This window comes from Acinonyx jubatus, chromosome X, assembly GCF_027475565.1.
Source record: "Acinonyx jubatus isolate Ajub_Pintada_27869175 chromosome X, VMU_Ajub_asm_v1.0, whole genome shotgun sequence".
Lineage (NCBI taxonomy): Eukaryota > Metazoa > Chordata > Mammalia > Carnivora > Felidae > Acinonyx > Acinonyx jubatus.
The window spans coordinates 69,519,614-69,533,341 of NC_069389.1; the positions used below are offsets into that span (position 1 = coordinate 69,519,614).

Below are 13,728 nucleotides of genomic sequence, written 5' to 3' on the forward strand. Positions count from 1 at the left end.
GTTTTGAGGAGAAGGAGGAGTAAGAGGTTTGACACAATTCCAGGATCTTTCCCTTCTCAAAGCTTCAGGTACTTATCTTAGTGATGATGTGTAGAGTGAGCACTGTGAAGTCCTTGGAGGTCTGAACCATCAGAAAACAAAAGAAACAAATTTAAAAAAGGAAATGCATTCCCATTCTGAGCTTATAAGACTCCACTTCAAAAGATTTTCATCAATGTGCACTTTTCTGTTTAATGCCCAGTTTACCTGAAAATTAAGCTTAAGTAAATCTCACACTTGCTTAAAGAGCATGGTAGCTAAGATTTCCCAGTAAAATGCTGATAAATTGTTTTAAATTTATAGCTTTATAGTCACTGAGTGTAATATCTGAAAAACTATCAAGTGGTAGGTAAAATTTTTGTGACATATTGGTATATGTGCCTTACCCCTCTGGGTTATTTATTTCTCACCATTATTTTTGTAATAAATTATATGATTTTATTTTGAAAATGCCGTGATTCTTCAAAATTAGTAGTGTCCAGTTAATAAATACTACTTTCCAGTATAGTAAATTGTATCTAAGGATCATAATTGTTGGTATGGTCTCACACTACCAGCTCTTTGTGTATGATCAGATCTAATATGTAGCAGTGTATTTCAACAAGTACGTTAATACCTAAGGCTAATTTTGATTGCAGTTCCACCTTTACTACTGAACTAAACTTCTTAATGAAAGTTGATCTGGAAATTAATGATTATAGTATCTGTCTTTGCTACTATTTTTGTATATGTGTATTAAGATAATTTATTAAAGATCATTTTTAGTTTTTTTAAGAAATATTATCAGTAGACACATAACACAAACATCTCTAAAATACAGGGACCTGAGAAAATGTTGTACTGTTATCATAGAGGATTAGCTGTGATAGTGGCAATTATGATGAACTGAACATTTTCTTAAAGTAGACTTAAATTCTGAATATTTCCTTGTCTTTTGTGTTTGGTTATGAATAAGACTAAAATTACATAATGGCAGGCTGAAGAATTATATCAACACAATATACCATAACTTATTCATTTCATCCCATCAAATTTTTAAGATTATATCACAGAAAAAAAATGCATTGAGAGTAAGAAAAGCATGTTTGTGTTTGTGCATGTTATATTTTGCTTAATGCTACAATTTTAATTTTTTAAGTTTTTAAAAAGTTTTAAAATTTATTTTGAGAGAGTGAGAGAGTGTGTGTGAGTGGGGGAGGGGCAGAGGGAGAGAGAGAGAGAGAGAGAGAGAGAAAGAAAGAAAGAAAGAAAGAAAGAAAGAAAGAAAGAAGGAAAGAATCTAAAGCAGGCTCCATGCTGTCAGTGCGGAGCCGAACATGGGGCTCAAACTTATGAACCAAGAGATCATGCCCAAGCTGAAATCAACAGTCAGATGCCATCTGGTACTGAATAACCTGGGTGCCTCACTTAGTGCTACAATTTTAAACAAAATTTTAGTAATTTATACTTAATTTTTCATTGATATGTTGCTATGACTAATAATTTATAAATTGATATTATATTAATTTGTTCAATAAAAAGAAAACATACAGAAAGTACCTTGTAATTTAAAATATTCAAAGTCCAGAAATAAACCACTCTATGATTTAATGCCCCTAGATGTAGACTCCTTATAGTTTCAATTTTTCTTTTTTCATTCTGTTGCTTTCCAACTTTTGAGGTTTTATATTTAGCAAATAATCATTTAGTCTCATTTCCTGGATCTCAAATAAAATAAAACTTAATAAATTATGTAATTGCATTTTTAAAAATCATGCACACTTAAAAAAAAGGTAAGTGCTGGAAAATTTCAAAAGGCTGTGTCATTGAAAGATAATTGTATTTTATTGAAGGGAAAATGCAATAGAGGGCTTACTCCATATCTTTGTGTGAATTCTCTAGTGAGTCTATGGAAAGGAATGACCTTGCTGACCTCACATTCTTAACAGTAGCAAGTGTAGTCGCTTTAGTCTGAATTGGAAGCAAGGGAGTCATGAAAAAAGCCTGAAGACTAGCAATGAGAATTAGTGACTAGAAGACAAGTTTAAACATAGGCAATAGTGCCCTAAATGACTTAAATAAAAAACCTGCCACTCCTTTATGTACCACTCTTTTCTTAATACTGATCAAAGTACAATAAATATTTGAGAGAAAATAGACAAAAAATCTTGTAAGGTTAATATATTTTTTTAATTTTTTTAACGTTTATTTATTTTTGAGACAGAGAGAGACAGAGCATGAACGGGGGAGGGTCAGAGAGAGAGGGAGACACAGAATCTGAAACAGGCTCCAGGCTCTGAGCTGTCAGCACAAAGCCCGACACGGGGCTCCAACTCAGGGACCGCAAGATCATGACCTGAGCCGAAGTCGGACACCCAACCGACTGAGCCACCCAGGCGCCCCAGGTTAATCTTGATCAAAAGTTAACCCTTTAATAAGTATTTTTAAATTAAATTGAACATAAATCTGAATTTCATTTGCTGGAACAATATGAAACAGAATGAATCTTAAAATCTGATAGTTTCTCTCAAAGAGCAATTACAATATCTGATGGAACAACAACTTATTCCTTATAACATTATTTCAAAATAAATCAGAGCAAGGGAACTCACCCATCAGAACTTTAAAATGTTGAAGTTTCATTTAGGAAGTAAAGTACATTTTATGGACTTTCTGTCCCCCGAAAAGCAAATGAAACCAATTCCCTTTAATGTTATTGTAATGTTACTTGATTTATGAGAATAATCATCTTAGCAGACATTTATATACCTTACTATTTTCCAGGCATTAACATGAACACTTTAATATATTTTGAGCTCACTGAATGTTGGCAACAGCTCTATGAAATAAACGCTAAATATTATTCCTACTTACAGATGAGCAAACTAAGGCACAAGAAAGCACAATTATGTACTCAAATTTACATGGCTAATAAGTGGTGGAATTTCCTGAATGAAGTTTCCAGTTCTGGCTTTATATTCCTGCTCTTTATCCCTGAACCACATTGCCTCTTAGGCTTGGTGCAAGCTTGCCAAGAAATCAGAAAAAAGGAAAGAATTTGAAGATCTGCAATAGTTTAAAAAAATTCTCTCTGAAAGTTTCTATTAAAAATATTAATATAATGCAGATTCACTATGTTTACCTGATTTTCTTTCCTTAATGAGGTTAAATTAAACCCTAGAAAATAGTAAATGAAATACCCTGGTACCGCAACATTAAATTTTTTCCACCACAGGGATTTCTGCATGCTCTATGAAGAACTTGTTGGCTGTATAAAGTGCTTTAATAAACTTTGTAAATTATCTTTAAATAATTGCCAAACTTTTTAAAGTCCTTTTAAAAAGTTTTTAAATGTTTTTTTTCTTTCTTTCCTTCTTTCTTTCTTTCTTTCTTTCTTTCTTTCTTTCTTTCTTTCTTTTTTGGTTTTAGAGAAAAGGAGAGAAAGATGGAGTGGGAGAGAGTCAGAGGGAGAGAGAGACTCTTAAGCAGTCTCCATGCTCAGTACAGAGCTTGATGGGGGTCTCTATCCCATGAACCTGGGATCATGACCTGAGCCAAAATGAAGAGTTGGATACTCAACCGACTGAGCCACCCAGGCACCCCTTGAAAGGTTTTTATCACCTTATCACCTGCACAGTTAATAAAAATCAGTAAAAACACCTTTTTACCTTTTACCCAGCAAATGTTTTTAGCTTAGATGATTTTCTTAGGATGCCTTAATCTACTGTTAGATTTGGGTACTGGCTTATTCTTTATCCAGGAAGGTAAATGTCAAGTGTCCATTATTAAATGGAAAAATAATCTACTTCCATTGCAGAGCTATTTAATTTATAAGTAACTAAAAGTGGTTATTGGTGGGGCGTGATTAAAGTAGCTGTGTGACATCTCTTCATGTACTTCAGATACCAAGCTTCTAACAACAGTTCTTGATCAGGAAATTAGAGACTTGATACTATCAACTGGTCTGAATATGTTTTTAGCCTCAATTCCAATTTGTGTCATCTGTGCCCAGGACTATAGAATGACTTAGAGCCTAGTAAATTACAACCATAAAGGCTTATAATCATTCAATGGATGAAGTATCTATTTTTTAGATACTGATTGCCTAGAGGAAAAGAGAGACTATAGCCCAAATAATAAAGGTCAAGAATAACAACTAAAATGATAATGATTCCCTTGGCATTAATAATGCCTTAGGCATTAGAGTTTGGACTTAGAGACTTCAAGAATACTGGTAAGTCCTTAACGATTTATCTGCAGATTGAGAGTACATCACAAGGATTAACAAGTGAAATTTGTGAAATAGTGTTCATTATATTAATGTTCTTGGAAGCTATAATTAAAAAAAATCTGCAATATATTGTATAGAGGACAGATAGTGGAAATTTAGATCACTACTTTTTTAAAATTCTAGAATTGGAAGAACACTGCGAAAGAAGCAGCAAAAATCAAGGTCTTAGTGGTATAGACCCAATTAAAAGCTAATTGGAGAGGATTTTATGTTACTGTTGATGCCTTTTGGAGACTCTAGTGTGGTTATGATCAGGAATTCCAGAGATTTACATGAATGAGCAGTACAATGATATTACTCTTCCTTTTGACTGAAATCATTAAGCTTTTCAAACGATTTCTTATTTTCCTATAAAGTTTCCCTCCCCTTTCTGTGAAAAGGAGGTAATTTAGAGGCTGAATTTAACTTTAATTAACCAATCAGTGTTGCTGGTTATTGATGTCTTTATCCTGATGAAGTTGCTCTGTCAGTTATAGTTTGTTTACCCTTATGGGCTTAGGAAACTGGAAGTGTTGTGGTTGCATCACACTTTTTCCATTTCCAATAAACCATATTTTAATTGCCCTGTGAGTTCACTGTTGCAAACATGAAATGATGAAGGTAAGAATGCAGCTATTTTCATTTATAGGTAGGTTTCTTGAAAGGGATAGGTTGTGTTTTTTTTAACTCATTGCAGAAAAATAGAAGAAAGGAAGAGAAAAGGAAGGAAAAAAGAGAAAGAAAACAGAGGAAAGGAGGGAGCAAGGAGTGAAGGATATAAGGAAGGGAAGTAAAGAAAAATAGGCATTGAGAGAAAAAAGAATAAAAATTATTTTGAATAAAAGTTGCGACTTTCTAGAGGTAAAACAATTCTTCGATATGATTCAAAGAATTAACTAAGTTTAGGAAGCATAATGCACCATTCAGCCTCAACCCACACCAACTGCCTGACAAGGCAAAGCTGGATTTATGCAAGTCTCCTGTTTACCCAAGTATGCAGACATTTCCCTTACAAAATTAAACAGTCTTATCTTTTTTAGTCTAGTTCATTTTATTTACAAATTTGTTTTAAACAGTATTTCAGAAGCATATTTCAAGATTCCTAAATGAATGGACAGTAAAGAATAATTCTCAGTGCTGATAATATAAATTTCATAGATTGCATGATTGAAATAAAGTATTGCCACACATACAAGTAATTTATTTTTTTTTCTATTTTATTTTATTTTAATTTAATTTAATTTTATTTTTTTATTATTATTTTTTTAATATATGAAATTTATTGTCAAATTGGTTTCCATACAACACCCAGTGCTCATCCCAAAAGGTGCCCTCCTCAATACCCATCACACATCCTCCCCTCCCTCCCACCCCCCATCAACCCTCAGTTTGTTCTCAGTTTTTAACAGTCTCTTATGCTCTGGCTCTCTCCCACTCTAACCTCTTTTTTTTTTTCCTTCCCCTCCCCCATGGGTTTCTGTTAAGTTTCTCAGGATCCACATAAGAGTGAAACCATATGGTATCTGTCTTTCTCTGTATGGCTTATTTCACTTAGCATCACACTCTCCAGTTCCATCCACGTTGCTACAAAAGGCCATATTTCATTTTTTCTCATTGCCACGTAGTATTCCATTGTGTATATAAACCACAATTTCTTTATCCATTCATCAGTTGATGGACATTTAGGCTCTTTCCATAATTTGGCTATTGTTGAGAGTGCTGCTATAAACATTGGGGTACAAGTTCCCCTATGCATCAGTACTCCTGTATCCCTTGGATAAATTCCTAGCAGTGCTATTGCTGGGTCATAGGGTAGGTCTATTTTTAATTTTCTGAGGAACCTCCACACTGCTTTCCAGAGCGGCTGCACCAATTTGCATTCTCACCAACAGTGCAAGAGGGTTCCGTTTCTCCACCTCCTCTCCAACATCTATAGTCTCCTGTTTTGTTCATTTTGGCCACTCTGACTGGCGTGAGGTGATATCTGAGTGTGGTTTTGATTTGTATTTCCCTGATGAGGAGCGACGTTGAACATCTTTTCATTTGCCTGTTGACCATCCGGATATCTTCTTTAGAGAAGTGTCTATTCATGTTTTCTGCCCATTTCTTCACTGGATTATTTGTTTTTTGCGTGTGGAGTTTGGTGAGCTCTTTATAGATTTTGGATACTAGCCCTTTGTCCGATATGTCATTTGCAAATACCTTTTCCCATTCCGTTGGTTGCCTTTTAGTTTTGTTGGTTGTTTCCTTTGCTGTGCAGAAGCTTTTTATCTTCATAAGGTCCCAGTAATTCACTTTTGCTTTTAATTCCCTTGCCTTTGGGGATGTGTTGATTAAGAGATTGCTACGGCTGAGGTCAGAGAGGTCTTTTCCTGCTTTCTCCTCTAAGGTTGTCATGGTTTCCTGTCTCACATTCAGGGCCTTTAGCCATTTTGAGTTTATTTTTGTGAATGGTGTGAGAAAGTGGTCTAGTTTCAACCTTCTGCATGTTGCTGTCCAGTTCTCCCAGCACCATTTGTTAAAGACACTGTCTTTTTTCCATTGGATGTTCTTTCCTGCTTTGTCAAAGATGAGTTGGCCATACGTTTGTGGGTCTAGGTCTGGGGTTTCTATTCTATTCCATTGGTCTATGTGTCTGCTTTTGTGCCAATACCATGCTGTCTTGATGATGACAGCTTTGTAGTAGAGGCTAAAGTCTGGGATTGTGATGCCTCCTGCTTTGGTCTTCTTCTTCGAAATTACTTTGGCTATTCGGGGCCTTTTGTGGTTCCATATGAATTTTAGGATTGCTTGTTCTAGTTTCGAGAAGAATCCTGGTGCAATTTTGATTGGGATTGCATTGAATGTGTAGATAGTTTTGGGTAGTATTGACATTTTGACAATATTTATTCTTCCAATCCATGAGCACGGAATGTTTTTCCATTTCTTTAAATCTTCTTCAATTACCTTCATAAGCTTTCTATAGTTTTCAGCATACAGATCCTTTACATCTTTGGTTAGATTTATTCCTAGGTATTTTATGCTTCTTGGTGCAATTGTGAATGGGATCAGTTTCTTTATTTGTCTTTCTGTTGCTTCATTGTTAGTGTATAAGAAGGCAACTGATTTCTGGACATTGATTTTGTATCCTGCAACTTTGCTGAATTCCTGTATCAGTTCTAGCAGACTTTTGGTGGAGTCTATAGGATTTTCCATGTATCATATCATGTCATCTGCAAAAAGCGAAAGCTTGACTTCATCTTTGCCAATTTTGATGCCTTGGATTTCCTTTTGTTGTCTGATTGCTGATGCTAGAACTTCCAGCACTATGTTAAACAACAGCGGTGAGAGTGGGCATCCCTGTCGTGTTCCTGATCTCAGGGAAAAAGCTCTCAGTTTTTCCCCGTTGAGGATGATGTTAGCTGTGGGCTTTTCATAAATGGCTTTTATGATCTTTAAGTATGTTCCTTCTATCCCGACTTTCTCAAGGGTTTTTATTAAGAAAGGGTGCTGGATTTTGTCAAAGGCCTTTTCTGCATCGATTGACAGGATCATATGGTTCTTCTGTTTTTTTTTTTTTTTTGTTAATGTGATGTATCATGTTGATTGATTTGCGAATGTTGAACGAGCCCTGCATCCCGGGAATGAATCCCACTTGGTCATGGTGAATAATATTTTTTATATGCCGTTGAATTCGATTTGCTAGTATCTTATTGAGAATTTTTGCATCCATCTTCATCAGGGATATTGGCCTGTAGTTCTCTTTTTTTACTGGGTCTCTGTCTGGTTTAGGAATTAAAGTAATACTGGCTTCATAGAATGAGTCTGGAAGTTTTCCTTCCCTTTCTATTTTTTGGAATAGCTTGAGAAGGATAGGTATTATCTCTGCTTTAAACGTCTGGTAGAACTCCCCTGGGAAGTCATCTGGTCCTGGACTCTTATTTGTTGGGAGATTTTTGACAACCGATTCAATTTCTTCGCTGGTTATGGGTCTGTTCAAGTTTTCTATTTCCTTCTGATTGAGTTTTGGAAGAGTGTGGGTGTTTAGGAATTTGTCCATTTCTTCCAGGTTGTCCAGTTTGTTGGCATATAATTTTTCCTAGTATTCCCTGATAACTGCTTGTATTTCAGAGGGATTGGTTGTAATAATTCCATTTTCATTCATGATTTTATCTATTAGGGTCATCTCCCTTTTCTTTTTGAGAAACCTGGCTAGAGGTTTATCAATTTTTTTTTATTTTTTCAAAAAACCAACTCTTGGTTTCGTTGATCTGCTCTACAGTGTTTTTAGATTCTATATTGTTTATTTCTGCTCTGATCTTTATTATTTCTCTTCTTCTGCTGGGTTTGGGGTGTCTTTGCTCTCTGCTTCTAGTTCCTTTAGGTGTGCTGTTAGATTTTGTATTTGGGATTTTTCTTGTTTCTTGTGATAGGCCTGGATTGCAATGTATCTTCCTCTCAGGACTGCCTTCGCTGCATCCCAAAGCGTTTGGATTGTTGTCTTTTCATTTTCGTTTCTTTCCATATATTTTTTAATTTCCTCTCTAATTGCCTGGTTGACCCACTCATTCGTTAGTAGGGTGTTCTTTAACCTCCATGCTTTTGGAGGTTTTCCAGACTTTTTCCTGTGGTTGATTTCAAGCTTCATCGCATTGTGGTCTGAAAGTATGCATGGTATAATTTCAATTCTGTTATACTTATGAAGGGCTGTTTTGTGACCCAGTATGTGATCTATCTTGGAGAATGTTCCATGTGCACTCGAGAAGAAAGTATATTCTGTTGCTTTGGGATGCAGGATTCTAAATATATCTGTCAAGTCCATCTGATCCAATGTATCATTCAGGGCCCTTGTTTCTTTATTGACCGTGTGTGTAGATGATCTATCCGTTGTTGTAAGTAGAGTGTTAAAGTCCCCTGCAATTACCACATCCTTATCAATAAGGTTGCTTATGTTTGTGAGTAATTGTTTTATATATTTGGGGGCTCCTGTATTCAGCACATAGACATTTATAATGTTAGCTCTTCCTGACGGATAGACCCCGTGATTATTATATAATGCCCTTCTTCATCTTGTTACAGCCTTTAATTTAAAGTCTAGTTTGTCTGATATAAGCATGGCTACTCCAGCTTTCTTTTGACTTCCAGTAGCATGATAAATAGTTCTCCATCCCCTCACTTTCAATCTGAAGGTGTCCTCAAGTCTAAAATGAGTCTCTTGTAGACAGCAAATAGATGGGTGTTGTTTTTTTATCCATTCTGATACCCTATGTCTTTTGGTTGGCGCATTTAGTCCATTTACATTCAGTGTTATTATAGAAAGATATGGGTTTAGAGTCATTGTGATGTCTGTATGTTTTATGGTTGTAGCGATGTCGCTGGTACTTTGTCTCACAGGATCCCCCTTAGGATCTCTTGGAGGGCTGGTTTAGTGGTGACAAATTCCTTCAGTTTTTGTTTGTTTGGGAAGTCCTTTATCTCTCCTATTCTAAATGACAGACTTGCTGGATAATGATTCTCAGCTGCATATTTTTTTCTGTTCATCACATTGAAGATCTCCTGCCATTCCTTTCTGGCCTGTAAAGTTTCAGAAGACAGATCGGTCACGAGTCTTATAGGTGTCACTTTATAAGTTGGAGCTCGTTTATCCCTCGCTGCTTTCAGAATTTTCTCTTTATCCTTGTATTTTGCCAGTTTCACCATGATATGTCTTGCAGAAGATCGATTCAAGTTCCGTCTGAAGGGAGTTCTCTCTACCTCTTGGATTTCAATGCCTTTTTCCTTCCCCAGATCAGGGAAGTTCTCAGCTATTATTTCTTCACGTAAACCTTCAACACCTTTCCGTCTTTCTTCCTCCTCTGGAATACCAATTATGTGTAGATTATTTCTCTTTAGTGCATCACTTAGTTCTCTAATTTTCCCCTCATACTCCTGGATTTTTTTATCTCTCTTTTTCTCAGCCTCTTCCTTTTCCATAATGTTTTCTTCTAATTCACCTATTCTCTCCCCTGTGTCTTCAATCCGAGCCGTGGTCGTTTCCATTTTATTTTGCAGCTCGTTTATCACATTTTTAGCTCCTTCTGACTGTTCCTTAGTCCCTTGATCTCTGTAGGAATAGATTCTCTGCTGTCTTCTATACTGTTTTCAAGCCCAGAGATTAATTTTATGACTATTATTGTAAATTCACTTTCTGTTATATTGTTTAAATCCTTTTAGATCAGTTCATTAGCTGTTGTTATTTCCTGGAGATTCTTTTGAGGGGCATTCTTCCATTTGGTCATTTTGGATAGCTCCTGGAGTTGTGTGTAACTGCAGGGCACTTCCCCTGTGCTGTCTTTAATAACTTCCATTGGTGGGTGGGACCACAGTGAGACCTAATGTGTGTCCCCAGCCCACCGCTGGGGCCACAGTCAGACTGGTGTGTGCCTTCTCTTTACCTCTCCTAGGGGCGGGATTTACTGTGGGGTGGCATGGCCCATCTGGACTACTTGCACACTTCCAGGCTTGTGGTGCTGGGATATGGCATATTAGCTGGGGTGGATAGGCAAGGTGCACCGGGTGGGAGGGGCAGGCTCAGCTTGCTTCTCCTTCTGTAAGCCAATTAGGGAGGGGCCCTGCAGCAGCAGGAGGGAGTCAGACCCGGTGGAGTGTTGGCTCTGCAGAAGCACAGCTTTGGGTGTTTGCCCGGTGCAAGTAAGTTCCCTGGCAGGAACCGGTTCCTTTGGGATTTTGGCTGGGGGATGGGCGAGGGAGATGGTCCTGGCTAGCGCCTTTGTTCCCCGCCAAACTGAGCTCTGTCATCCTTGGACTCAGCATCTCTCCCTCCCATTGTCCTCCAGCCTTCCCGCTGTCAGAGCAGAGCTGTTAACTTATAACCTTCCAGATGTTAAGTCCCACTCGCTGTCCAAACACACTCTGTCCAGCCCCTCTGCTTTTGCAAGCCAGACTTGGGGTCTCTGCATGGCCGGTGGGCCGCCCCTCCACCCCGGCTTCCTCCCACCAGTCCATGTAGCGCACACCGCCTTGTTGCCCTTCCTACCCTCTTCCATGGGCCTCTCATCTGCGCTTGGCTCTGGAGACTCTGTTCTTCTAGTCTTCTGGCGGTTTTCTGGGTTATTTAGGCAGGTGCAGGTGGAATCTAAGTGATCAGCAGGACGCAGTGAGCCCAGCATCCTCCTATGCAGCCATGTTCGCAAAAAAAAAAAAAAAAAAAAAAAAAAAAAAAACTTATACAAGTAATTTAAAAAAGGATGGTTGTGAGGAAGATGGTGGTTGAGTAGGAGGATCCTAGGCTTGCCTAGTCCCATGAACACAACTAGGTAACTATCAAATCATCCTAAATGCCACACAAATAGATATGAAAACTGACAGAACAAACTCCACAAATAAAGGGAGAGAAGATGTCACATGGGAGAAGGTAGGAAGTATAGACACATGATTTCGGGGAGAAATGGATCATGGATGCTGCAGAGGGGAGAGAGTGGTGGACTCAAAGAAGGGTGAGAGAGAGATGAACACACAACGGAATTCACAAGGAGAGTGTTTTCCCAGATTCCTTCGTGTGGAAAACAAGAGGGGCTGACTTTCATGAGTTCTTACAAACAGCAGGGCTTTAAAGCCTGGAGTTTTAAAGGTGAATAGGCTTGGCAGGGAGGGCACTGCTCTGCTCCTAGAGAGAAGGCAGGCAAACAATCCAGGGACAGACAGTGTGAAAACAAAATCTGAAGAGCACCTATGGCACGCGGTGGAGAGATTATTCGCTCTTCACTCTTCTCAGAGCACATACCTGAGAGACAATGTTCAGGAAGACACCCCTCTGGGAACAAAGGAGATGGCCAGTGCCATTTCCCTCCCCTGCCCCTCAGCATAAACACAGAGCCACCTGCTGTAAGCAGTGCAGTGCCAACACTGGTTGCCATACACCAAATTACACCCCCCTGCCCTCTGGTGGGACTGACTTTAAACTTGCCTCAACCCCAGCATGGGGGCCCCTCCACTAGAAGACCAGCACAAACCCCTGTCCACACCACATCTTGTGACCAGAGAGTTCTGCAGAGTTTCACTTCTGGAGGAGGTGGTGACAGATCTCATTTCACAAGCTGACCAGACCATATCTGTTAAAATTCACCATATTCAAGCCAGGGAACAAACACTGCCCACTGCAGGAAAGTAGAGCCTCTGTAGATGACTGGACTGATGGACAGAGCAGGCAAAACACGACATCAAAGTGCACGCAGCATACACACCAGAGACACTCCTTGAATCACCAGGTCCTGGGCACTACATGATCTCTTTCATAAGTCCATTACTTTCAGGAGCAGGTGACATAATTGACTTTTCTAACGCACAGCAGGCAGAGACATAGACAAAATACCAAGACAGAGAAATTCATCCCAAATGAAAGAACAAGATAAGGCCGTGGACAGAGATCTAAGCAAATGAGATATAAGTAACATGTCTGATGAAGAATTTAAAGCAGGAATCATAAGGATACTCACTGGGCTTGAGAAAAGAGAAGACATCAGCGAGACCCTTACCACAGAGATGAGTTAGAAAAGAATAAGTAACAGATGGAGAGTGCACAAAAAAGCACACAGAGATGCAATGAACAGTAGGATGGAATGAATGCAGAGGAGTGAATTAATAATCTAGAATACAAAGTAATGGAAAGTAATGAAGCTGAAAAAAAGAGGGTAAGAAGAATTATGGAAGAGAAGAGACTTATGGAACTCAGTGACTCCATCAAATGTAGTAGCATTCATATTATAGGAGTCACAGAAGAAGAAGAGACAGGAAAGGGGGCAGAAAACTTATTTGAAGAAATAATAGCTAATAACTTCCCTAATCTGGGGAAGGGAGCAGACATTGAGACCAAGAGGCATAGAGAAAGCCCATAAAAATCAAAAAAAGCAAACGAACACCAAGACATATTGTAATGATTGCAAAATATAATGGTAATGAAAAAAAATCTTAAAAGCAGAAACACAAAAGAAATCCTTAACTTACAAGGGAAAGCCTATAAGTCTAGCTGGATATTTCTCAACAGAAACTTGGGAAGCCAGGAGGGAGTGGCATGATATATTCAAAGTTCTGAATGGGAAAAATCTGCAGCTGAGAATACTTTATCCAGCCAGTCTATCATTCAGAACAGAAGGAAATGTAGATATTTGGTGAAAAACAAAAACTAAAGGAGCTTGTGGCCACTAACCAGCCTGGAAAGAAATATAAAAGAGGACTCTTTGAGTGGAAAGGAACAATGTAAAGTGACAAAAACAAGAAAGGATCAGAGAAAATCTCCAGAAACAATGACAAAACATATGATAAAATGGCAATAAATATTTATAACTTAATAATTACTCTGAATGTAAATGGAATAAAAGCTCCAATCAAAAGACACAGGGTGTCAGAATGGATAAAACAACAACAACAAGAAACATCTATATGCTGCCTACAAGAGAATCATT

The 13,728-nt window shown here is 38.1% G+C and overlaps 1 protein-coding gene across 1 annotated transcript in view; it reads left to right on the forward strand.

Annotated features, from left to right (window-relative positions):
* Positions 1 to 13,728, forward strand: part of DACH2 (dachshund family transcription factor 2) — a 775,171-nt gene that overhangs the window by 219,326 nt on the left and 542,117 nt on the right. The window lies entirely within an intron of this gene.